Source organism: Sparus aurata, chromosome 19, assembly GCF_900880675.1.
Source record: "Sparus aurata chromosome 19, fSpaAur1.1, whole genome shotgun sequence".
Lineage (NCBI taxonomy): Eukaryota > Metazoa > Chordata > Actinopteri > Spariformes > Sparidae > Sparus > Sparus aurata.
In genome coordinates this window covers 29,002,987-29,030,679 of record NC_044205.1, presented here as the reverse complement: position 1 = coordinate 29,030,679, position 27,693 = coordinate 29,002,987, and the positions used below count along the sequence as shown (strand labels likewise).

At 40.3% G+C, this 27,693-nt stretch overlaps 1 pseudogene; it reads right to left on the bottom strand.

Annotated features, from left to right (window-relative positions):
- Positions 1–225: 225 nt before the first annotated feature.
- LOC115569836 (NACHT, LRR and PYD domains-containing protein 12-like) overlaps positions 226–27,693 on the bottom strand; it is a 51,685-nt pseudogene continuing 24,217 nt past the window's right edge.

Genomic DNA, 27,693 nt, shown 5'->3' with positions numbered 1-27,693 from the left:
ATACACTGATGATACTCTGTCACATCCAGAGGAACACAGGGATGATGCTGGACTGGACATTGTGTGTGACAGTGGAGCTGATCTCAGAGCAGTTCACACTGCAGCACTGACAGTCATCTCCACTTGTTGTGATTGGTCCGTCAGTCACTGCTGGATGAAGCTCTCCTCTCCACTCCACCTCCCAGTAACACGGCCCAGTCAGAGCCTCTCCACCCACCAGCTGATGGTGCTGCTTCAACCTCTCTGGATCATCAGGACACAGCTGATCCTCTCAACACCTCCACCTTTCTCACCACAAAGAAGACTTCCATCTGATGAGAGAAGCAGAGAGACAGCAGAAGTGATAAATGAGTGTTTCCAGAGACTCCCTCCATCAGCTGTCAGTCAGTGATATAAAGACCAGCAGGACTTCAGTCCTGTTCAGACCACAAGTGGAGCGGCTGTGTAGCGTAGCCAGCTTCCTTTCAGCTTCATGTTAACGTGTTGGAGTGAAGCTCACAGACCTGCAGACACTTTGGACATCAAGTCTGTTTACTCTGCAGGTTTCACTGAAGGACACAGTGGAAATAAACTGCTGACAGTCCCTGAACGCATCATTACTGCAGGAACACAGATACTCACAGCTCACTTTAATGATGATTTACTGCTGTTAAAAACCAGAGTCTCACTCACATTTAAAGATTTCATCTACTTTGGAAACATCACATGACAAATATGTAAATATGGAGTCTGTTATGAAATATTTGGACAAATCAAATGACACATGAGCAGATATAAATATAACGTTAAAGGTCCTACATTGAACAGTAAAACATCAGCTGTGGTTTCTGGACTTCAGCAGAGGTTCTGGTCTGTATACAGACCACATGGTTACTAAATGTAATGATGGTTCTCTGAAATAAGAGCCTTCAGTCAGACTGATCTGAGAGCTGTGACAAAGATGAACTGATGAGTTCTTCAGTGTTGAAATGAGAGAACAAACACTTTGAGATCAGATTTGATGCTCCGACAGTTTGATGAATGAGGACACTGTCTCTATACATCCTGTGATGCTGTCAGCTGTGATCAGCTTTATTTCCTGTAGACATGAACACAACAACAACAGTCGTCTTCACATCAACTCAAACACACCATCACAACAAGCTTCTGGCTCGTCTGATTGGCTGACTGTTCTCCTCTCACAGCTTCACTGAGGAAAGCAGGAAATACTGGATCTTTACTTTGATCCTGTGTTTAGTACAATACTGCTGAAACCAGCATGAACTGACTCCAACCCTCTACTGACCTCAGAGTCTCCAGTCTACAGTCTGGACTCTCCTCCAGATCACAAAGCAGCTTCACGTCTGAATCCTTCAGGTTGTTGTCACTCAGGTCCAGCTCTCTCAGATGGGAGGGGTTGGACTTCAGAGCTGAGGCCAGAGAAGCACAGCTGATCTCTGACAAACTGCAGCGACTCAATCTGAATAAAGAATAAATGATGTAGATAAAAATCAGTTTATAATCCAATGTTAGTTCAGAGGATCTTCTGTTAACAGATTAAATCATAAACATTAATTTACTTTAACAAGTAACTGAACATTTTCTACAGTTATTTTAAGAAACAGAAGTCTGAAGACTGAATTTAGATTAAAAAAACATGAAAATATGAACCAAAGGAGATTTATAACTTTATGGATGTAAGTAATGTATGAATGTAAACTCAACAGCAAAGTCACAATAAACTTCTTCCAGAGTTTATTGTGACTTTGCTGTTGTAAACATGCTGTTCCTACTAACAGTCACATTTCTTGGTTTTGTCACATGTTTAGATGTGTAGCCTGTATTTCTACTTTGCACTTGCCCTCCAATAAATAGCCTAATAATAAACCAGTGTTTGATTGCTCTTCAGAATTGCAGCTGATTTGTATGTCTTCCAAACAATTCTCAGTGTTATGATAATGTGAATAAACTCATGTTGACAATAATTTGTTGACACAAAAGAAATGGCAATTACATACAACTCACAGCTACACAGGATACACAGCTAAGTAGTTAGCTTTCTATAATTACTGTGTTTATTCATTTTACATTCATCTACATGTTGTGTTATTAAGGCCTGAAAATAAATGCGGCGCACTATGTGCACACACATACTGCCCTGTTCTGACTTTGAGCCTCTCTATAATCATGTGCACGTCTGAAGACTAAATCTAGATTAAAAAACATGAAAATATGAACCAAAGGAGATTTATAACTTCTATATATAAGTATATATGTATATGTACATAAGTAATGTATGAATGTAAACTCAGTTGTTAATTTAACAAATCAGATCTACAACAGTAACAGAGTCAGTGAACTCACCTCAGAGTCTCCAGTCTACAGTTTGGACTCTGTAGAAAATCACAAAGCAGCTTCACTCCTGAATCCTGCAGCTTGTTGTCACTCAGGTTCAGCTCTCTCAGATGGGAGGGGTTGGACTTCAGAGCTGAGGCCAGAGAAGCACAGCTGATCTCTGACAAACTGCAGTCCCACAATCTGAATAAAGAATAAATGATGGAGATAAAATCACTTTATAATCCAGTCAGATGTGTTCAGGTTTTAAATGTGTAGCTCAACATTACTGTGTCCTCATCAATGAGCTTTTCTCTAAAATGAGTAGAGAGACTTTGTCATTGTGTTATTGTGGATCATAATCAGCCTTCTACAGACATCATCCACATGTCAGCACAACATTCATACAGCTGTTCATGTCAACACAGATTAATAACAAGCTGCTGATCTCAGTCAGGTCTGGATCAATAGAATTATTAAACATTTATCACTAAAAGTATTTAAAATGATCAATATCTTTAGATCATACTGGAAGACATGGCAGGACATCTTTCAATTCCAGCATAAGAACTGAGGCATTGGCCATAATCACTTTCCTGTGTTGAGTTTTTACTCCATTGACAGTTTTGCCAGAGCATTTTTATCTTTAAATATTGCATTTTTTACATCCATTTACCAGGTGTTGGGAGAGCTTGAAAGATAAATCATGTTCTGCGATGAACGTGCACACGCGTCCCGTAAATGACCAAATAATATCCGGGTTTCAATGAACCGCAGGGTCCCTTTAAACGCCGGGTGCAGGTGTATATGTTGGTAAATAACCGCTGGTTCAAATAAATGTCGGGTCTAATTTATTTATTTATTTCCTTAAATCAAGGAAGAAGACATGACCACAGACACTGCACGTTTTTAACCCAGAGAAGCACAGCTGATCTCTGACAAACTGCAGTACTCCAATCTGAATAAAGAATAAATGATGGAGATAAAAAATCAATTTCTAATCTAATCGGATGTGTTCAGGTTTTAAATGTGTAGCTCAACATTACTGTGTCCTCATCAATGAGCTTTTCTCTAAAATGAGTAGAGAGACTTTGTCATTGTGTTATTGTGGATCATCATCAGCCTTCTACAGACATCATCCACATGTCAGCACAACATTCATACAGCTGTTCATGTCAACACAGATTCATAACAAGCTGCTGATCTCAGTCAGGTCTGGATCAATACAATTATTAAACATTTATCATTAAAAGTATTTAAAATGATCAATATCTTTAGATCATACTGGAAGACATGGCTGGACATCTTTCAGTTCCAGCATAAGAACTGAGGCATTGGCTATAATCACTTTCCTGTGTTGAGTTTTTACTCCATTGACAGTTTTGTCAGAGCAATTTTATCTTCAAATATTGCATTTTTTACATCCATTTACCAGGTGTTGGAGAGCTTGAAAGACAAATCATGTTCTGCGATGAACGTGCACACGTGTCCCGTAAATGACCAAATAATATCCAAGTTTCAATTAACCGCAGGGTCCCTTTAAACGCCGGGTGCAGGTGTATATGTTGGTGAATAACCGCCGGTTCCAAATAAATGTCGGGTCTAATTTATTTATTTATTTATTTAAATCAAGGAAGAAGACGTGACCACTGACACTGCACGTTTTTCTTCTTCGCCTTTTTCACGTGTTGTGCTGCTTTCTGTCAGTCAGAATCACACTGATGATCGCCATGGCTCCGGTGCAGCAACAAAATAAAAAGTACCACTTGAAATTCAAACTTTCTGTCTTAAAATATGCAGAGGAAAACTCTGGAGAAGCAGCCGCTAGACGTTTCTCTGTCGACCAGAAGAGAGTGAGAGAAACTGAGCTTCAGCGTCTGTCCGAGGAGGACAGCAACAGGGCCAGGCTGCCTGCTGGAGGGAGGAAGAAGGCTAGAGAGGAGCCTGAGATAAACATGCGGGGATGAGTTATCAGCAAACGGGCACAACACGAGAGAGTGTCCCGCAAAATGATCAGGACGATGGAGAAACAAATGTCCGCCACCGTGAGTGACAGCAGAGATGAGTTTGCAGCGAGTGCTGGTTGGCTGAATCGTTTCCTCCGCCGCAACAACTTCACTTGCAGAAGACAACTATTGCCCAGAAGGATGCCAGAGAATTCACCGAGAAGCTGGAGAAGTTTGTGACATTTTCATCCCGGATTTTTGAGAGGAAGGAATTAAACGCCTGTCCTAAATTGCCGCCTGGTCTGTTCAGTGAGTGAAACAAACAAACGGCCCGGCTGTTATTTGGTATTTTACGGTGTTTTCAAGTCTCCCACACACGGTCAGTCATTGATGCCGGTACGCCAGCTGTGGTTGTTGCTCCCGGTAATCGTGTTGTGTGTTGGACAGTGTTGGACACGTTACTTTTAAAAAGTAATTAGTTATAGTTACTAGTTACTTCCCTCCAAAAGTAACTGAGTAAGTAACGGAATTACTCCACTATAAAAGTAATTAGTTACCAGGAAAAGTAATTATTGCGTTACTTTTATTTCTTCCCCCTTTTGAGCTCGGCAGTCACTTCAGCTACTCTGCATCTACATATGTATTTAGAAAATGTCTTCTTTATGGCGGACCGGCTCCTGTTCTCCCTGATATTTTACCAGTGAAGCTCTGAAGGAGTCTGAGTCAGCTGATGATAACAGGAGCAAGTTCTCAACAACATACCTGTCTATCATTGCATTCACTTCAGTCTGTGTCACAAGTTTTAGTGAAGCTGTTAGCGGAGCTCACGTTAGCCACACCTGGCCTGCTGTCATCATCAACAGCTCAGCAACAGAGTTTTTATCCAGTGTTAGTTTTGTAGAAGCGTGTGCTGCTGAGAGATGATTCATTAGATCAGAGTTGTTTACAACAGACATGGACATTAAAGTAGTGTCTGTACTTCCACTTTAAAAACGTTAACTTTCCCTCCGGACTCTTCATTGCTGCAGCTCACCTCTGCTAGTTTGTGTGTGTGAGGCTGCTGTGTGCGTGTGTGGTTTGTGTGTTAACTGAACTCTGCCTCTGATTGGCCTACAAACTCTCACTCTACCTTAGAGAGCCAATCACCATCACTTGCGGTTGTCCCGCCCCTCCCTCCTCCCTCTGCAGCTCCGGTGGCTGAGAGCCGAGTCGGATGACAGCAGCTTCGGTGACAGCACGAACGTGATTCACGTCCTCAACAGGTCGTTCGTGAACGGAGCGCGACAAGATAGCGCTCTGATCACACGCGTTTGGATGAGCTTCGCAAACTTAACTGTTTTTTTTAAAGTGTAGGGTGCGAACAGACGAATTACCTTAACTGATAACGACAGTATCTTTACCCGGCTACTTCTGGAAAATGTCGAAACCCAAAATGAAAAGCTCCGACAGAAGAAAAAGCGATGTTTTAAAGATGCTAGCGAGTCCCACTAACTCTGTTAGCAAACCTGCTACGCCCACGCCCCCCGCTACTGACGGGCTAGCTGGAGCCAAGAATACACTCATTGACAGCATGCATGACTATTTCGACGCGGATAACGGCCAAGTACAGGATTGCAAATTCAAATAACATTTTAGTTAATGTGTATGGATTCAAGTCACAAGCAGAAAATATCACTTATATTGATACATTAGAAAAAAAAACTGCTCCACTGGCTCTCAAAATGTCCAAATGCTTCAATACTACTTGGTGGAGATTTCAATATTACACTGGATAATCAAATGGACAGGTGGCCACCGAGGAAAGCCGACTCCTCCAGTTCTCATTTGAAGAGGTTTATTGATAGATTTATTTTAACTGATGTTTGGAGAGATACACATGTATCACAGAAATTCTATACATGGCACAACAAGTCAATGTCTAGCTTGTCACGTATTGATTATTGGCTGGTCTCTAAAGATTTGAAAAATGTCTTAACGGACATTCTACCTTCGCCGTTATCTGATCATAAAACTATCAGTATAAATATTCCTTTTTTGTCTTCTCCCTCCTCTGCTAAATCCTCATACTGGAAACTTAATAGCACCATTCTTAAATATAAAGATGTAACTACTGAAATTGAAAGATTGATCAGACAGTACTGGAATAAAGCTCTGACTGAAAAAGTATATAGCAATAATTGGGAATTAATGAAATATGAGATTGCTAAGTATCTGAGAAAATACAGTGGTGACTTGGCAAAAATAAGAAGAGCAGAAGAAAATGACACAATACTTAATATTACTTCTTTATCATCCAAACCACTAGAGGCTCTCAGTGAGTCAGAAAAGATTGAGCTTACTGAGCAACAGCATAGGTTGGATGAGATTTACAAGCGAAAAGCTGAAGGAGCGTTTGTTAGATCGCGTAGAAGATGGCTTGAAGAAGGTGAACAGTATGGAGGACCAAACCTGACACAAGTATAAATAAATGCATAAATAAATACATAAATAAATAAATGTCATAAATAAATACATGCATAAATAAATGCTGAAATAAATGTATAAATAAATAAATAAAAGTATAAATAAAAGAATAAATGCTTTTTATTTATTTATACATTTCTGTTCACCTACATTTATTTATTTCTGTATTTCTGTTTATCTACATTTATTTATTTCTGTATTTTTGTTCACCTAAATATATTTATTTCTGTATTTCTGTGTCCATATGTAAATGAGGAGGTAGGAGGTCCTAACCTCAGTCAAGAGCGTGATTGGTTGCAGGAGTGTGCTCGATGAGGGTCTACTACTTCTGCCTTACTAGCAGCGCTGATTCCTGTACACTGTACAGGAATGTTGCTGGCTACCAGCAAGCCCGCTCAGCTAACTGTTAGCTGCAGTTGTTGACATTTGTTCATGTAGCTCTGGTTTAGTTATGAATTTGACTGGCGTTCATTTTAACTTGCGAGGGTCCCAGGTGTGCTGGTGGTGTGGTTTGAGAATCCCGTCTGGAGAGAGAGGGATCCTCAGCCATGTCCGCTAACCAGGAAAAACATTCTGCTCATCGCTCCAAGTCATGTATATGTGTATTCAAGACGAGAGCTACAGAGCACAAATCGTCCAAAAGTGCATGTTGTCGGCCTCATATCTTTGTCGTGAATCTCTGTACTCTTAAACAACTCATGTGTGGAACAGTATCAAGCATTTGTTCACGCCGAGCGGCTCGAGAGCGGCGTGGACACCGCTGTTAGCAGTTAGCTTTTAGCTGCTCGCTGTAGCGCTAACAGCGTAGCGTCCAGGTTAACTGTTGACACATGTTACCACCGAGAGTGAGATACATGTCTGGGCTTTCCTATGAACCATTGTCACTACTGGTGTTTGTATCACAGGTTGATCTGGACGTCTCACGATTTGCCACAGCTGGATTGACCTGACGCTGAGCTCGGGCTGGATGTCAACGTACTCTGCAGACTGTTTGACCAGCAGGCTGTATGACAGTGTACAGTTTTCACACTGACTTAGCTTCAGCTTAATAACGATGTATGCGGCTCGGAACGATGGCTTTAAGCGACCATTTGAACAGTGTGGAATGAAAAATACCCGTTGGTAACCGGTGTCACAAGGTAGCCTGGACGCTGCGCTACAGCGAGCAGCTAACAGCTAACATAAGAGCTAAAAGGGGTCTCCACGCCGCTCTCGAGCCGCTCGGCGTAAACAAATGCCTCAGCCTGTTCCACACATGAGTTATTTGAGAGTACAGACATTCACGACAAAGATATGAGACCGACAACATGCACTTTGGGACGATTTGTGCTCTGTAGCGCTCGTCTAGATACACATATACATGACTTGGAGCGATGAGCAGAATGTTTTTCTTGGTTAGCGGACATGGCTGAGGACCCCTCTCTCTCCAGACGGGATTCTCAAACCACACCACCAGCACACCTGGGACCCTCGCAAGTTAAAATGAACGCCAGTCAAATTCATAACTAAACCACAGCTACATGAACAAATGTCAACAACTGCAGCTAACAGTTAGCTGAGCGGGCTTGCTGGTAGCCAGCAACAATCCTGTACAGTGTACAGGAATCAGCGCTGGTAGTAAGGCAGAAGTAGTAGACCCTCATCGAGCACACTCCTGTAACCAATCATGCTCTTGACTGAAGTTAGGACCTCCTACCTCCTCATTTACATATGGACACAGAAATACAGAAATAAATAAATGTAGGTGAACAGAAATACAGAAATAAATAAATGTAAGTGAACAGAAATGTATAAATTAAAAAAAAGCATTTATTCTTTTATTTAAACTTTTATTTATTTATTTATACATTTATTTCAGCATTTATTTATTTATTCATTTATTTATGCATGTATTTATTTCAGCATTTATTTATTTATTCATTTATTTATGTATGTATTTATTTCAGCATTTATTTATGTATTTATTTATTTATTTATTTATTTATGCATTTATTTATTTATTTATTTATTTATTTATTTATTTATACTTATGTCAGGTTTGGTCCTCCATAGAACAGAACTCTGCCTACTTTTTCAGATTAGAAAAACAACAGGCTAAAAACAATACTATACAACAATTGAAATTGGATGGGTTAGTTACTGAAGATCAAAAGAGAATAGCTAATTATTGTGCTGAATTTTACAGTAATCTTTATACCTCCAAGTACTGCCATCAATCTAGCTCTGACTTTTTTGACTCTATTCCTGATACTAATCAGCTGAGTGAAGCAGATAGTATTTTTTGCGATCGCCCTATTGTATTGGATGAAATCATCGACGCTATAAATCATTTAAAGATCAATAAATCACCTGGAATAGATGGCTTTACAGCCGAATTCTATAAACAGTTCTGTGAAAGTTTAGCCCCATTTCTAAAAGAAGTATATACAGAAAGTACAGACAGAGGTTCACTCCCCCCTACATTATGTCAAGGTCTAATCACCCTCATTCCTAAACCTAAGAAAGATCACCTCATATTAGATAATTGGCGCCCAATATCCTTACTAAATAACGATTACAAAAGTTTTGCACTTGTACTTGCTAACAGGCTGAAATCTGTACTAGATACCGTAATAGATGAATGTCAATCAGGTTTTATGCAAAACAGACATATCTCTAATAATGTAAGGTTAGTTTTAGATATATTAGATTACTCGGATCTTATTCAAGATGACAGCTATATTCTTTTCTTAGACTTTTATAAAGCGTTTGATTCCTTACAGCACGACTTTATGATGGTAACTCTAAGCAAATTTGGTTTTGGCAACTTCTTTTGTAAAGCAGTTAAAACATTATATACAAATGGAAATGGCTCTATTAAATTAAGTCACGGCACCTCTCCAAGATTTCCTTTAAATCGCGGCGTTCGTCAAGGGTGTCCTCTGTCTGTATACCTCTTTCTTCTATCTGTACAACTTCTTAATCTACAGGTCAAAGCCAGCCCTTTAAAAGGTATTAACATTGCCAATAGGGAAATAATTATAAGCCAGATGGCAGATGATACAGTTTTACTTCTTAAGGATGCCTCTCAAGTGTCAGTCGCAGTCACAACTATTCAGTCCTTCTCTAAAGCATCTGGGCTCTACCTTAATCTTAACAAATGTGAACTGTTACCAGTAAATAATTGTACAGTGTCCTCAATTTTTCACATTCCAGTGAGAGATTCTGTCACATATCTTGGTGTTCAGATTGTTAAAGATAGGAAGCTGAGAAGTACTTCAAATTTGACTCCAATTATTGAAAAAACCCAAAAAGTCCTCAACCACTGGCTACAAAGAGACCTGTCTCTGAAGGGCAGAGTTCTGCTCACTAAGTCAGAAGGAATTTCGCCACTAACCTTTGCTGCTCAGTCATTGTCTGTGAATAATTCCATATGTAAATCTGTTGATAGGATGCTCAGCAACTTCTTATGGAAAAACAAAACACACTACATACGAAAATCTGTTGCTTTAAATGAATATGGCAAAGGTGGACTAAACTTTATAGACTTCAGCTCTCTCAACAATACGTTCAAAATAAACTGGATTAAACAATATCTAAAAAATCCAACCTCTATTTGGAACTTTGTCTCTCACCATGTCTTTTCCCACCTAGGTGGCCTAAAATTCATTCTGCTCTGTAATTATAATATTCAGAAAATCCCGCTTAAACTCTCAAACTTCCATCAGCAGGTACTTTTAGCATGGGTGCTGATTTACAAGCACAATTTTTCCCCACAGATATGCTATATTTGGAATAATTGTAATATGTTACACAAGAATAAGTCACTATTTTATGATAAATGGTTTAACAATGGTATCCTTTTGGTGAGTCAGTTATTTGATAGTAGGGGACTTCTGTACAATTACTCTGAATTTCTCGCCCAATATAATATACCTGTAACTCCAAAAGAATTTTCTATAGTTTTTGATGCAATACCATCTGGTTTATGTATATTATTTAAGAATGCTGACCACTCTCCACCCCTGTCATTGTCACCTTCTGATCCATTAGAAACTTCATTAGGTAAACTCTGCTTTTCTCTCAATAGAGGTATGAATTCGAAAGTGGGAGCCTTGTTTCAGGGGGATTTGGTTTCTGTCCCTACAGCAACATTGGAAAAAAGTCTGGTCATTGCCACAGAAGTTTCTTCTTACTAATAAGGTAAAGGAAGTTTCATTTAAGCTGATCCACAGATTCTATCCAGTCAAACACTTCTTACAAAAATTGAAGAATGACATTGATGTAAAATGCTCCTTCTGCGAATCTCTTCCTGAAACATGCTCTCATTTATTTTGGTACTGTGAATTTACTCGTGAACTGTGGAATGAAATTAATAAATTTTATAGTTGCTTGTATTTTCCCAGACTTTGTCTTATACTATAAAAATGTTTTGTTTGGTGCTTGTGATCACAGTAGCAAAGATGAGAATGCTTTCTTTCTTGTTAATCTAATTCTACTGCTCGCTAAGTTTCACATTCACAAGTGTAAATTCACAAACAAAAAACCAAATTTCTCTTTGTTTTTAAAAGAAATGGAACAATATATCTCAACAATTTCCCCCTCAAAGAACAAAAAAGCCATCAAAACTCTTAATGTATGCTGTACCTATAAAGTGTTTACGTAATCTGATTGTCATACTCTCGCACTCTTTTTGTTATTCTCTCTCTCTCGCTCTCTTTTTCGTCACCTTTCATGTCCCGTTGTTTACCTTTGAATGTAAACATTTTGTTCTATTTCTGTGTTCTCATGATTACACCAGCATAGTTATATTGTTGGCATGCATTTGTATGTGCTGGCAACTCAATAAAGTTTTTGGAAAAGAAAAAAAAAAAAAGGTTGTTCGCGAACGAGGGCTGCCAGGACGTGAATCACGTTCGCGCTGTCACTCACTCATGATTCGCGTCGCTGAGGACGTGATTCTCGTTCACGTACTGTGCTGAAAGTGGCGCTGTGTCACTCACTTACTCACTCAGGGCAGAGGAGTTGATTCAAGTTCAGTAACCGTACTGCTAGCGCTGTGTTGCTAACATCCGTGTAGCATCATGTTAAGTGGTTTTATTGTGCACAGAGGACACTTTCACCGTATAATAATTTCAGTGCATGTATACCACTCAAAGCAGCGCTGCGTCTGCCGCGAACGATTGTGTACTATAGTCCGTGAATGCACCGTCCCTCAGTAAGTGAACGTGAACCTCAGGGCTGATTAATGAACTGAATGACGGATTGTTTGGCTGCTTATCAGTTCAGGGAGTTGGAGAGCACTGAACGATTCGGTGAACGAATCTTTTGAACGAATCATTTTAATGAACAGATTCTAGAGATTCAGTGCAGTAAAAAAAGAAAGAAGAAAAAAACTGCCGTTCCCATCACTCGTCTCTGCACGGGGATCAATGCAGCAGACTCGGTTGAAGCACATTTTTCCAAGACCCGCCCCATTTTACTTCTGATTGGCTAATAATGTTAGTTTCCGGCAATCCGGCTTTTCCGACCTGAAAATGAGGCTCTCGTGAATCATGCACATCCGTCAGGTGTTGGTAAACATAATGACATTTGATTTTGATGATGACATGATTTCTGTCGGTTTAATATCACGGCGAATGGTGAATTTAAGTTGCACACAGTGAAAGCACTACACTCTAAATTAGCCTGAAATCGATTATTATTGTCATTACTGCTATTTGTATAATTTCTACAAGTCAGCGTTTAAGTTGAGGGACTGAAATCCTCGTCATCCTATTCAAAGGCTGCAACAGGCGACTCATTGAACTCACTGAAGTTAGTTTCAGGTTGGATATTCGGTGGATCTTCACTCGGGTCCAGCTGAGACTTTACTGAGGTTCACCCAGTGTGAGCAGCAGGAGGACGGTTAGCTCACCTCCCAGAGCCGCGCTGAATCACTGAGACTGATTTAGGGACCGTCATTAAATTACTTAGCATAAATATATTAATACAAAATAATTACATGTTTTCAATATCTTCCATGTCATGTGACACAGTGACTCCAGCAGCAGATTGTATTAGTAAACTGGATGAATGAGACGCACCTATTGTTATTGTATTTTAGTGCTTCCTCTATATTTATATGAATATTAATATGTAGAAATGATGATTTTTTTCTCAATAGCTTCCATGTCATGTGGCCCACTGACTTCTGAAAATAGTGTTAAGAAAGTTCTCTAATGCTCAAGAGGTTCCCATATTTTCAAGCAGCAATGTCAGCTTCTACACTATTTTGTCTAATGTCTTAGATTCTGATTCCGAAATTCTGAAAATGATTTTTTCTTTTTTAAAAATCTCACCACTAGGTGACATTTAAAGGGTCATTTTTCAAAATGTTCTCCCAGGCGGGCATGCCCCCGGACCCCCCTGGTGTTGCTGGGTTATCAACTCAGAGCACAGCTGCTATAAAAAATTTAGGGGAAACACTGACTGTTCTAAGAATTTTGGACATGTGTGGTTTAAAATACAAGGCAAGAAATGATGACAAATAAAACACACACCTGGGGAAGGACCCTTGTTACTTGGGCCGATACACCGATGAAAAAAATCTCCCTATTTTTCACAACCGAAACTTTTCAAGTATGAATATAGGACATTTTTTTCCCGCAGCCAAACGCTGCACGCCGGAAATCCTGCACGGTGCCGGAATACTTTAAGCCCTGAATACAATATTTAAGTAAATGCATCACTTTACAAACACCTGTTCCAGCACTCACTCTCTGCTCACATTCAGACTTCATCATCATCATCAACTCCATCAACATCAGCTGACTGACTCTGAGCTTCATCATAAATCATCTTCTAAACTTTACTCAGTAAAGTAAGATGCTCCATCTCTTAATCCTACCTTACTGTACTGATAGTGTATAATTTATGCTCCTGTTCACAAAGTGACATCCTGTCTGAATGGAGGCATCATTACTTGTTGGTGACAGATCAGATATGATGCTTCAAACAGCTGCATTAGGAAATAAGCTTTACAGTCTCTGTGTGCTCCTGTAAGTGTAAGAGTGTATTTGTATCCTCCGTGTGTGTGTGTGTGTGACAGAGACTGGCTTTATGTATAAATGTAGAAGTTACACTGTGTCATGAAGGTTATGTATAAAAAGACATTTTCTTTTAACTTTTCATACGTAGATGTGTCCCAAGAATGTAGATATTGATTTCATTCTGCAGCACAATAACAGATAAATCCTTCAGTTTCTGTACTAACACCAACCCAGTTTGAGTTCAGACTGAGTTCTGAATCAAAATGTTCAGACTGACAAACTTTAAAAAGAGCTGTGTGATTTGTGCTCAGATAAACACAGAAAACAAGAGAACTGAAGGAAATTCAAAACTTCTGTGACAGATTTAAATCAGGTAGATATACAGTGTATAAGAGAAAAAGACATGAACTGACCCCAGAACCTCCAGTTTACAGTTTGGACTCTTCAGTCCAGAACACAGCAGCTTCACTCCTGAATCCTGCAGCTTGTTCTCACTCAGGTCCAGCTCTCTCAGATGGGAGGGGTTGGACCTCAGAGCTGAGGCCACGACTTCACAGTGAATCTCTGAGAGTCCACACTTAACAAATCTGTGATGACAGAGAAAAAACTTAAAACATAAAATTCTTCATCATAAAAATAGACGCTGCATGTTTAATCACAAAGCAAATGAACATGAGTGGCTGTGATCAGCTGGTCAGTTGTTGAGTCTGAGCTGGTCAGTCACTGATCAGCAGGTCTGTGGTTTAAAACTGAGCACCTCCTGTCCACATGTCAAACCCAAACCAGCAACATGATGAACACAAATCTGAGTCTTTAGACAAAAGTGTCCATCAAACAGCTGTAATGTAAAGTGTCATATTCTAATAACCAAGATGCTGTGATTTGTTTGTTTAACTCTATTTTAACATGATGTTGATTAACTGTAAAATCACTAAGTTGTAACTGCACTTGTATGTTTTTATCTCAGTTATGTGCTCGCATGTGTTTAACACAACTTTGATGTCACTCTGCTTTTCATCTACCAGTAAATTCATTTAATCATTTATTTTGCATTAATAGAGTAATCAGTGCTAATATGATAATTATAAGGGCTGTGCTAAAATGTTATTACAACAATATATTGCAATATTTAATTTCAATATACTTTATTAATTTCAAGCTCCAACAATCTGTATTCTGAAAATAATGATTCTTGTTTTAAACGGGCTGTGAAAGCCGACAACCTCCTGTAGGTGTCACAGGACACTGTTCATACAGTGACACAAGAAATTAATACAAGCACCTTATTTTCTGAAGATGTTTACTGTGTGTTTAGGGACACAGTCAGAATACTTGTGCAATTCATGAAGACATCTACATCAGTTCAGTGACACAAAAGAACTTAATGCTCTTTATTTTCATGTTTTTTGCTCTGAATCGCGTCACATAATCACCAACATTCATTTTCATGCAGAAATGTGATCAGAGTCAGTAGGACAGACAGGATGACAGAAGCTTTTCCACGTATAACTGCAGCATTTCTTTCCTCATATAAGTTGCCCTGATCCAAACCCGGCTCGCCTCTGTGGTTCTGATTCTACCTCCGGAGGCGGATCAGAGCCGCAGTGAAACTGTCACACAGACGGTGATGCAGAGAATCGCTGCATGATTCCTGCACTGACAGGGCCGTGTGAATGAGGCTAGTGTGACTGTACACAGCAACTTGTAGTTCAGATCTGATTTTACATTTTCAGTAACTATGTGTTAAAGTGCAATATATCACAATATGCATCGTATCACAATGTATCGTGACACATATTGAATCAAGTCCTTGCTGATACTGAGCTGTAATTATAATTGTATCAGTGACAGTTTGTGTAAAGTGGAGTTCAGGTGTGTAACAGCTTCACTTCTTCTCTGAGCTCGGTGATGATAAAATCCTCCACTGAACTGAACCGTTAAAGACGCATTAAAAAAAGAAACAGTGCACAAAATGTGGATTAAAATCTCGACTGTGGAGACATTTCTGAAGCCTCCATCACCCAAAGAAAGACAGTGAGAAGATGACAGAAGTTACTAGTGTTCACTAGTTTCATAGATAGAAACACAACAATGATTTTTATAGACATTTCTAAATGAACACATGTTTAATTGTTTGATAAAGAAACAGGTTAAATACTAATTTAAGGAAAACTTTTCCAATGTGGAGGTTTTATATGGTACATGTGTCTTGAGGGAGGATCTCTACTCTAACACTGATGTTGTTTTACAGTCTTGATAATCACATCTGGACTTACCGAGCCTTCCTACAGTTCCTCACAGCTGGAATCAGTCTCAGTCGTCCCTCAGCTGATGTTTTGTACTTCTTCAGATCAAACTCATCCAGAACCTCCTCTGACATCTGCAGCATGTAGGCCAGAGCTGAGCAGTGGATCACAGAGAGTTCCTTCTTTGATCTGTTCTTTGACTTCAGGAACTCTTGGATCTCCTGATGAACTGAGTGGTCGTTCATCTCCGTCAGACAGTGGAAGATGTTGATGCTTCTGTCAGGAGAGACATCATCTCTGTTCATCTTCTTCAGGTTGTTGATGGCTCTCTGGATGAGTTCTGGACTGTTGTCTGTCTGACCCAGCAGACCTGCTAAGAGTCTCTGGTTGGACTTTAGAGAGAGGCCATGAAGGAAGCGGACAAACAGGTCCAGGTGGCCATTTTGACTTTCAAGGGATTTCTCCATGGCGCTCCTCAGGAAGTCATCCAGGGATGGGTAACGGGTCTCATGGCCACCAGTACCTCTACCAAACAACTTTGATATCTTCTGCAAAAGAGATTTTGGTTTTGAGTCTTCTACAAAAGCCTCCAGCACCTCTTTGTTCCTGTTGGTGTAACAGTGGAACATGTAGACTGCAGCCAGAAACTCCTGAACGCTCAGATGAACAAAGCAGTAGACTGTTTTCTGGAAGATCACACTCTCTCTTCTGAAGATCTCTGTACAAACTCCTGAGTACACCGAGGCCTCTGTGACATTAAGACCACAGCGCTCCAGGTCTTCTTGGTAGAACATGATGTTTCCTGTCTCCAGATGTTCAAACGCCAGCCTCCCCAGCTTCAGAAGAACTTCCCTGTCAGCCTCCGTCAGCTCCTGTGGACTCGTCTCACGTCCCTCATCGTACTTCTGCTTCTTCCTCTTTGTCTGAACCAGCAGGAAGTGTGAGTACATGTCAGTCAGGGTCTTGGGCAGCTCTCCTCTCTGGTCTGTAGTCAACATGTGGTCCAGAACTGTAGCAGTGATCCAACAGAAGACTGGGATCAGACACATGATGTGGAGGCTCCTGGAGCTCTTGATGTGTGAGATGATTCTGCTGGACAGATCTTCATCACTGAACCTCCTCCTGAAGTACTCCTCCTTCTGGACGTCAGTGAAGCCTCGTACTTCTGTTACCCTGTCCACACATGAAGGAGGGATCTGATTGGCTGCTGCAGGTCTGGAAGTGATCCAGACGAGAGCCGAGGGAAGCAGCTTCCCCTGGATGAGGTTTGTCAGCAGCACGCTGACTGATGACTTCTGTGTGACATCAGACACGACCTCATGGTTGTTGAAATCCAGTGAAAGTCTGCTTTCATCCAGGCCGTCAAAGATGAAGAGAAGTTTACAGACAGCGAGCTTCTCTGCTGTCACCTTCTGTAATGTTGGATGGAAAACATGGAGCAGCCTGAGAAGACTGTACTGCTCATCTCTGATCAGGTTCAGCTCCCTGAACGACAGCAGAACCAGCAGACTGACATCTTGGTTTTCGGAGCCCTCTGCCCAGTCCAGAGTGAACTTCTGCACCGAGAAGGTTTTTCCAACTCCAGCGACGCCGTTGGTCAGAACCACTCTGATGCGTCTCTGTTGGTCAGGTGAGGCTTTAAAGATGTCGCAGCACCTGATTGGAGTGTCATGGAGGGTCTCCATCTTGGAAGCTGTCTCTAGCTGTCTCACCTCATGTTGGGTATTAACCTCTTCACTCTGTCCCTCTGTGATGTAGAGCTCAGTGTAGATCCTGTTGAGGAGGGTTCCACTTCCTGTTCCATCACTTCCTGTTCCATCACTTCCTTCAGTCACATGTTCACATCTCCTCCTCAGACTGATCTTATATTCATCTAAAGCCTCCTGCAGAACTCTATCAGCTCTTGTTCTGGATCTTTCTCCACACTGGGGACAGGAGGAGTGTTCTGATGAAGCAGACTGGTCCCAGTATGAGGTGATGCACTGTCTGCAGAACCAGTGTCCACAGCTGGTAGAGACTGGATCCTTCAGGACGTCCTGACACAAAGAACAGCAGGACGGCTGCTCCTCCACAGAAACACTTCCCTCTGTCTTTCTGAAGAGATAAAGGAAAATCACTCAGATTAGAAATCATAGATCAGTCTGACAAAAGAGAAGACAGACTGTAAACATAAGCATGTCTTCTCCAAGGTCTGAATCTGGACTGAACTCCCAATCACTAACACTTTGTTTCTGTCTGAGTCAAAGTGGAGCAGTTTGCATCATTTGATTTAATTACACAAACAAAAAGGACCATAAAACATGACCTCAGTAGCAGCTATTAAAAACTTAAACCATACTGGACAAAGTACATGGTCACACTTAGTACAATATACCCTCCTCTTTCTTCAACAACTGTGTTTGATAAAAAAGGTTTGATGAAGATAAAAACAATCTCAGAGTGAAGATTCTGGGACAGTTTCCATGAGATACTTCCAGCCCTCATCAATGGAGCCTTTTACTTTGCAAAGATAAAGAAGAAATCCTCACTTGTCATTAAAGCAGAACATAAATCCCTCATTTGTGTCATTTATCTATCTGTAAAATACTTTGTGCTCCTCATCCTGACATTCAGTGAAAGTTGTAATTCTTGTGTTTTGAACAGATCATTTGATCCATCTGCAGTAAAAACACTGAGATGACTTTTGTTGGTTTTCATTCATCAGTAATTCTTCCATCGCAGCAAAACACGTTGAATAAGCCATCAAACTCCTGAAGGTTTAACTGAGCAAACTAAACACTTTGAAGACTAAATTTCTCTAACAGACAAACAATGAATGAACTTGAAGTATCTCACTAGTCAACAATATTTAGGCTATATCCCATGATGCAACACTGCAGTGTGTTCAAAAAGAATATCTGATGTTGACACATAATTGTCTCGTCACTACGTATAATACAAATCACAAAGCTTTAAAATGTAATTTCCAGAAAAAATGGTAATGATTTAATTGTATAAACTGAAGTTAGTATCAGTTCTCTTACTGTGTGTCTGAGGGTTCTGGTTCAGTACTGAAGGCTGGAGGAAGACCTTTGGACCAGTCACTCTTCAGAGACAGACAGCTGGACACTGGAGACTCTGCTCTCTGTCTGTTGGACTGAACTCTGCAAACACAAACATGTTTTTTTATTAATCTCACAAACACCCTAAAAAAAAAATCTATGATGTCATTTAAGAAGCTCTAAAAACACACACTCCTGCAACAGTTTAAAAGTTTGTATTAGTCCTCTTAGATCAGATTACAGCTTTCTTCAAGGTGACTGACAGCTGTCACAGGTAAGAAGAGGAAGACACATTATTTATTTTAGTTTCACAGACAGTTTGTTAGATTTAGGCAGCAAATACATCTCAGTAAATAATGTCACATAAAACACACAATCAAGCAGTGAAACAGAAAAGACTGAAAACTAGTCAGATAAATAAGTTAGTATCAGTTCTCTTACTGTGTGTCTGAGGGTTCTGGTTCAGTACTGAAGACTAGAGGTTCTTGTTTGGACTGGTCACTCTTCAGAGACAGACAGCTGGACACTGAAGACTCCATTTTGTTCTCTGTTTCCTCCACACGATGACATGTCTGAGAAACAGCAAGTAGCTCACAATCTCCAGTTCTCCTTTCACACTCACAGCAGCAGTGTACAGTATAATATATGGAGGCAGATCTCCACTTGGTCAGCTCTCTTTAAATCTGAACATTCACTCACAGACTTTGGCAGTGAAATAAAAAAGGTTAGATGAAGACTCACCCTGCATCAGCTTTAGATTCGTCCCTCGTCTGTCGCCTCAAACTTCAGACAACTGACTGAACACTTTCACTTCCCCTGGATCACATGATCTTAGCTCCTCCTCCTCTTTCCACCTGCTGCTGTGTGTGTGTGTGTGTGTGTGTGTGTGTGTGTGTGTGTGTGTGTGTGTCCCTTTGACCTCTGACCAGGACAGAACTTGCTTGCTGTAAACGTCTCGTGTGTTTCACGGTTCTGATGTGAGACTGCAGTCTGACCCAGTCAGAGCCGGTTCAGTACGATTACCGTAAATGAGCCACGGCTGCTGGAGCGCAGTCTGATACTGGACGTGTTGTCTTCTTGTTGTCCACCACAGGGGCCACATGTGTGTTTGTGTGTTTAATATTGTGCTTCATGCTCTCAGTCAGGTTCAGTGACACACACACTTTGTTCACTTTATTTTATTATCGTCCTGATTCCAACAATCAATACAAAGTTGAACATCAGCTCTGATAATCAGTCGACCCGCAGCATACACACATTACAAACATACATGTACATTTATGCATCATTTTCTTTCACTTGTATTTTTCTTACTCGAGTACATTTAATATCAGATACTTTACTTTGACTCCAGTTTGACTTCTGGGTACTTTTTTACAACACTGTCAGTTTATCACAAACATTCAACATGAACACACCTGGAGAAACAGGACGGGAATGTAATCTGAAAAGTAACTAGTAATCTAAACTGCCAGACTGATGTAGTGGAGTAAAAAGTACAACATTCCCCTCTGAGATGTAGTGGAGTAGAAGTATACAGCTGCAGAAAATGGAGACACTCAAGTTAAGCTCCTTGAATTTGTACCTGTACAGTACCTGAGTACATGTACTTAGTTACTTTCCAGGCTAGAAACACGGAGACATGATGATCATGTAGTCAAATACTGTGGAAGTGTTTTGTAATCAGCTCAGTTACACAAACAAATGATTCTTGTTCTCTGTTTCCACTGATGACATGTGATTACATTAGTTACTAGTTACTTTGCAGATTACATTCTGCATCAGAGCCAAAGTTGATCATTCTGAAATTAATTTATTCTTTCAACAATCCAAACAGTGATTGTGATAATCAGCTGACTCAGAGTGAACGCTTCATACAAACATGTAAATATATGGATCAGTTACTTTTAATACCAACTGTAATAAAGACTTTTACTCGAGTACTCTTCATGTTTGTGACTTTCACTTTCACCAAACTAATATTTCAACAGCACAGCTTTGACTTTTACTGGAGTCTGACTCAGAGTACTTTCTCCAACACTGGCTGAAACAGAAGACAGATGTAGAAATATAATAAAGGTGGAAATCAGATATCTGAGGCGGTGACTGCTTCCACCTGCAGAGGGCGCTGCAGTACAACGTTTGTCACATTCATCAGTGATGAAGCTGAACATCACTCAACTCTTCTTCTTTAACCTCCTGCTCAACAGATAGTGAATGTTGCAGCTTTATTTATTATCATCATTTCTAAGAATGAGTTTGTAAGTTTTAATGCATCACTGAGCAGATGGAGGATTAAAGTTTGTAAAAAGCAAAACAAATCACAGACCGTCGACTAAATATCTTGAATTCAGCAGAATTGAAGCTGCTGATGCTTAAAGGTGTGATTTTCTAATTAGAACAAGTAATAAATGAGAGTGTTTGGTGAGTAAAGCTACAAAGTGCAGCACTAGTGAAGGAAAAGGTAAAGAAAGAAGACGTCCATGTGTGACAGCCAGTGGCGGCTCTACACGGGGGCCTACAGGGGTCAGTGACCCTGTAAAAATGTCCCTGGCCACCGCTGTGCCAGAGAAACATATCAAGGTATTGAGAGAGCTGAGGAGCTGGTGGAGGTTGGAGAGAAGGCAGGTGATGAAAGTGAGGGCACTGACACAGAGAGGGACACTCCAGAGGGTGAGGAGGAAGAAAACATACAGGGACAGAGAGAGGAACAACCAGAGGAACAGCAAGTGGATTCATGTGGATCAAGTACTGCACCATCAGGTTTGTCATGTACAACAGCTCTTCTTCTTCAGGACATTTGCAAAGCAGTGTCATTACAATTCATAGTACAGTGTGTCCATAAAATGATGCTTTCTGCCAGAAATGAGTTTTTGCCTCATTAATATGTGATTCTTATGTTCAAAAAAGAAACAAATATTTGGCCTCCATTTTAAAATCCATGCATACAACAGTAAATAAATGTTGTTTCTAGTTGTGCCCTATCTTTACTGTGCATCTTTCCACAGATATCAGCAAGTCCAAGAAGGATGTAGCAGTGCAGCCCAAGCTGAACATCTTCAACCACTCTGATGGGGGACAGGAGACGGAGCTTTAGGCCAGACTGGTATGAGGGGGTCAGGGCTCCATGCCCACCTTTTGCAGCATCGTCCTGCTGGATTTCATTTCTCATTTTTGATGGCCCGACCTCATTGTTTCAATCCATGCACTCTTTATGTACAAAACAAACTTTTGTATGATTTTAATGTGATGCAAAATGAAAGTATTTCATGTTTAAATATTATTTGTTTCCGTTTGTTAACGTGCCCCTCTGATTAAACACTGGCCCCCCCAGTAACATTTGTCTAGAACCGCCACTGCATGTTTCCAACCTCAGAGACTTCCTGTCAGCGGCCAAACGCTCTGCCTCCTCAGATCGTCTGCGTCCAGTGAAAGAGACTGAAACGTGTTGAAAGAAAGCGTCTCGGCTCGCTGTCAGACATCAGGCGGCACCTTTAGCCTCGACGGCGAGGAGAAGCTTCAGACGGACAAAAGAGCCGTTTGTGCTGCTCGGAGAGACGAACGAGTCGAGCTGATGAGACGCTTTATGTTTCATATAAAGAGCAGCAGCCCGGAGCAGTTAGCAGCTGATCCAGGATCTGCTGCTCCGACACCTTTAAACAACAATTAGGAGACACCAAGGATTCTTTATTAATACAAGATGCTAATAACAAGCTGCTGAGGCTGATGATTATTTACAACATTCAAAGAATATTCTAATAGAAAGAGAAAAGACTGTGCGGCCGTGCAAAGTTTACAAAGACACAACCAACACTTTCCAAGTTCTGACCCTGAGTCAGTTTATGAGTTTCTATTTATTGGTTGTTGCATATACAGACTCAGAGTCGCTCACAGCTCATTTTCATCTGGAGTTTCTTGTAGATTCACCAACAATTTATCTTCTTTCACCTTTTTACTTTCAACCCCTTCAGACACACATTTTTTTGGCTGGGCAAAATAAAAACAATAAAAAACTGATTCTGACTCTCCAACATAAAGACAAAGTGGAAAAAACACATTTTTGGTAACTGGTGTTTTTAATAGTATTTCTTCATGTCCATTCCAATGGACGCCACGACGAGATGGGCGTAAAATGTCCTCAAAGTTTTTCTACATAGCAATCAATCAGGTATGAGCTAAACACCTGGAGCTGGATGTTTGCATGCTGTTGAGTCTGTGTACAGTTCTGAACATGCACATGAACTTGATCGGTGTATCACAGCGTGGGTCGGGAACAGCAGTGACGTCATCAGCAGGAAAACCCGGAGAAATGACGCAATCTTGTAAAAACATGTACATGAACACATGAACACAATAGATGTATGATTGTAGATAAGATGAGCTGAAAATAAATGAGTGGAACTTCCAACATATAAGCAGACTGTTTATAGCAGGTGATGAACTGATAGAAGGTTCACTTGGAATGGAACTGGATGTTTTCATACACTACCAGTCACAAGTTTGGACACACCTTCTCATTTAATGCTTTTTCTTTATTCTCATTGTAGATTCTCACTGAAGGCATCAAAACTATGAATGAACACATATGGAATTATGTAGTAAAGTCAAAAGTGTGAAATAACTCTCAATATGTTTCATATTTGACATTGTTCAAAGTAGCCACCCTTTGCTTTGATTACTGCTTTGCTCACTCTTGGCCTTCTCTCCATGAGCTTCATGAGGTCGTCACCTGAAATGGTTTTCACTTCACAGGTGAGCCTTGTCAGGGTTCATTTGTGGAATACATACATGCACTTTCTGTGTGAGTGTATGAAAATTGATGGTGAAATTGAGGAGCTGAGGGAGCTGAGGGCAGAATACATGGAGGGGAAAGAGGCCGCGGCAGTCGGCACAAGGTGGGCAGCAGCGGAAGCAACCACCGCAGCAGCAGCAGACACAGAACCGGAGGCAGTGCCGGTCCCAAAGAGCTGCCAACGGAACCAAACGTGGGACACTTGAAATGCCACAAGCCCGTGTGTGGTAACTGTGAGGAGAGCGGAGGTAATCTGCAGACTGTGACCAGTGATCACAACGGCTCTTTGTTGGTTTTACATCAGCTCCTTTACAGATTTTTACATCATTATTTTATATTAGTAAGTGTTAAAATAAAATGTTTCATAATAAAAAAAGTTATTTTTAATTGTTAATTTTCTTGTTCTGAGTTGTTTCTATTAAAATCTTGTGTAAATATGCAATAATTAGGGTTTACTATGTGCGATGATATGAATATTGATAAATGTATAATTAAACTTGTTAAAATGTACATTTTGCTGTTATTTGGTTTTGAAACAAACATCATTTTTCTGTCTAACGACGCGCCTTGCCACTGACGATAAGAGAACCTTAAGAGCGGTGTGACTGAAAATCTGCGGAAAGATGTTTTTTTGTAATCGTTTCTGTTAGCTACAAATAAATACTGTTGTAGAAAAGAATCCAGAAGCTGGTGAAAATGAGCAAAACTGAAGCTGAATCCAGAGAAGTGATTGAACAAACGGACGTTGTTTAAATGTAACGGGTTGTGTGTGTGCGTGGTTCTACGGTGGATGTGATAGTGATGTGGAGAAGAATCTCCCAGACAACCAGAGAGATTTGATACTTGTGTCTTAGCAAAGCAGAGTTTTATTATGAGGCTCAAGTTAAAGGGAAGAGTAAGTGGACTTTAGGAGTGGCCAGAGAGTGGATCAACAGGAAGGGACTAATCAAAGTGAATCCTCAGAATGGTTACTGGACGATATGGTTGAGGAATAAAAATGAGTCCAAAGCTAACGCTAGCCCTCCAGTCAGTCTCTCTCTGAAGCGTCAGCCTGAGAAGGTGGGGGTGTTTGTGGATTATGAGGAGGGTCTGCTCTCCTTTTATGACGTTGATGCTGCAGCTCTTATCTGCTCCTTTACTGGCTGCTGCTTCACTCACAAACTCTATTCTGTCCATGTACTAATGATGGTGGTAAAAACTCTGCTCCTCTGATCATCTCTCCTGTCAATCACACTGAGGAGAACAAACACTTGATTTTCTACACAAAGATTCACATCATTTCATGGAATAAATGGACATGTTTTAATCTGCTTTCACCCTGCAGTCTTTGTTACAAATTCCACCCATGTCAAACAAATGTGTTGCTCAAAGTATGTTTCCAACATGTCCTCTCACCTGGCTACAGACTGAGCCTCTGGGCAGCGTCCCAGCAGCGCTAAACACTCTGCCTTCAGTATCCTGAACCTGTGACATGCTGGGGCAGACTCCAAGGCACGGTCCATGCAAAATACAACCTAGAGACAACCACAGCACACGTGTCTGGAACCGCTGATATATCATAGAATACATGTGGATTTATTGCTGATGTGTGATGTATACATTGTTGATTTGTCACATTCTGATCCATGTGTTTTTATCTGTTTTACTACAAATGTTTTTCTCTGATGTGTCACTTTGATTTTTCACCACAACAACTCACCAGTTTTACCACAATGATTGATGTTATCTAATGTAGTCTCATTTATTCTAATAACTGCATGACTATTATATTATCAGAAAACAATGTTCTCAGAATTATGACGCAGTTGCGTTTTGAATTGAACCATTTCATTATCTGATCATTGTAAATATAAGAAGAGCTGCATCCTGACAAAAAATGTATGAAAGAGCAAAAAAGTTGATTTTGTTTTTCTTTGTGAATAAAAAAGAAAAAGCAAAAAACAAAGAAACTTGTGTCTGATTGATTATTGAGTTTGTTATTGATATCAACAGCTGATGTTTCTAATGGTGACCAAATCATGTGATTAAAAACACCATCAGCTGTTCTCAGAGTGACTTGAGCTGACAAGCTCCAATCCTCCATCACACCTGAGACAGCTGGTAGTGTGAGATGATGTCTGTCCCCTTTGGACAGCACGGCCACACAGGAACACACAGTTGTTCTGCACAACGTTATGCAACTGCAATCATTCACATCTGTGTCATGAAAAGTAGAACAATTACTATCCCAAGTAACAACAAGGAAATATTGCACCGGGAGCAAGCTAGCAAGTGCATGGCTAGATAATTAGCATTGGCAGCACACGTTAATTACTGGCTGATAAAGTTACTATTTCTGCACAGAAACGTCTGTAACTTTCAGTATACATGCTAGTAATCCTCACAGTAAAAATACATGCTCCTCACAGTCTCACAGAGCGTTAAAACATTAAACACAGAAACATTAGTTGTGCACATGTCTCCACCTCCAGCTCGGAGGATTTTCCTCTGCTGAGGCGCGTAAAGAGGAATCTGCACTATTAACCACCAGGTGGCTCCAAAACTAAAGTGTACATGTTTAGAAGACAAGCATGTCTATTTTGTAGAAATTCATAACAGGTTATTTCTAACTCTGTTACACCTGCTATATTACAAATCAGAGCTGGAGGAAATAACCCACAGATCATGGTTTGGGTTGGACGACAGTATTCACACTCAAAGGTTCTGGTTTCAACGCTGCCGAGCTCCAGAACACATCAATGTGTTGTAGATGAAGGCTGACAGACAGAACGACAGCAGCTGAACTGTGTGTAGAGCCATTATCAGGGCAGATATTCAGCATTTCTCTGATGAATGCTTCCTGAGTGTTTTGTGTCCAACTGCCAATAAAATCAATTAAAACAGATACTTTACCTCTGATGCAGCGTTCTGTCTGTCGTCACCAGTCTGGTCTCACTCCACGTCCCCCCACAGCACTCTGATTGGTTACACATCACAATTAACAGCCTTTCAACACTGAATGATCTCAATCTGTTGAGTCACTGTTGAGGAAGTAGAGAGGAAGTACAGAGGAAGTACAGAGGAAGTAGAGAGGAAGTAGCAGAAAAATGGACTGACTGAAGGAAAGAACCTCAGAACTGAGCTCAGGTACAGTACTGGTGTAAATTGTAGTTACATTCCATCACTGGTTATTCTCCACTTTCACACTGAGGTTTTTATTTTTCTGTAAATCAATATCAGTTATCTACTTGATTACTAATAACAAACAAAAAACACATCAGTCGACCCGTAGAGGGAACATCAAATCCAGCTTATTTTTACTGATTTATCTTTTACAGAATCTGTTTTTCTTTAGATAAATAAAAAAAACACAATACATACGGGATAAAAACGAACGAACAAACAAACAAAACTAAATGAAATGAGACGCCGACATCGGCTCTCTGAACCAGTTCCAGATCAGCGGACAGAGAACACCGAGCAGAGTGACGCCTCACCGTCTGGACTGAGAAATCATTTCTGATACTTTGGAGATTTTATTGATTCATTTTAGGACAAAGACTTTCTTCAGTTTGTTTTTTTTGTAATTGTTTCTGTTACCTACAAATAAATACTGTTATAGAAAAGAATACAGAAGCTGATGAAAATGAGCAAAACTTTAATCTTCATGAGTCAGAAATAAAACCTGAATCCAGAGAAGTGATTCAACAAACGGACGTCGTTTAATAATATAGATGGAGGCGATTTACATCACATGAGATTTGAATAGTGGGATTAAATATAAAACATTCATTATATATTTCTTCATCACTGATAATTACACTCAAGGTAACAGTTAGTACATGTTTCTTACTTCACGTCTAAAGGAAGTGAAAATGTTCTGATGTTCAGTGTGTGAGCAAA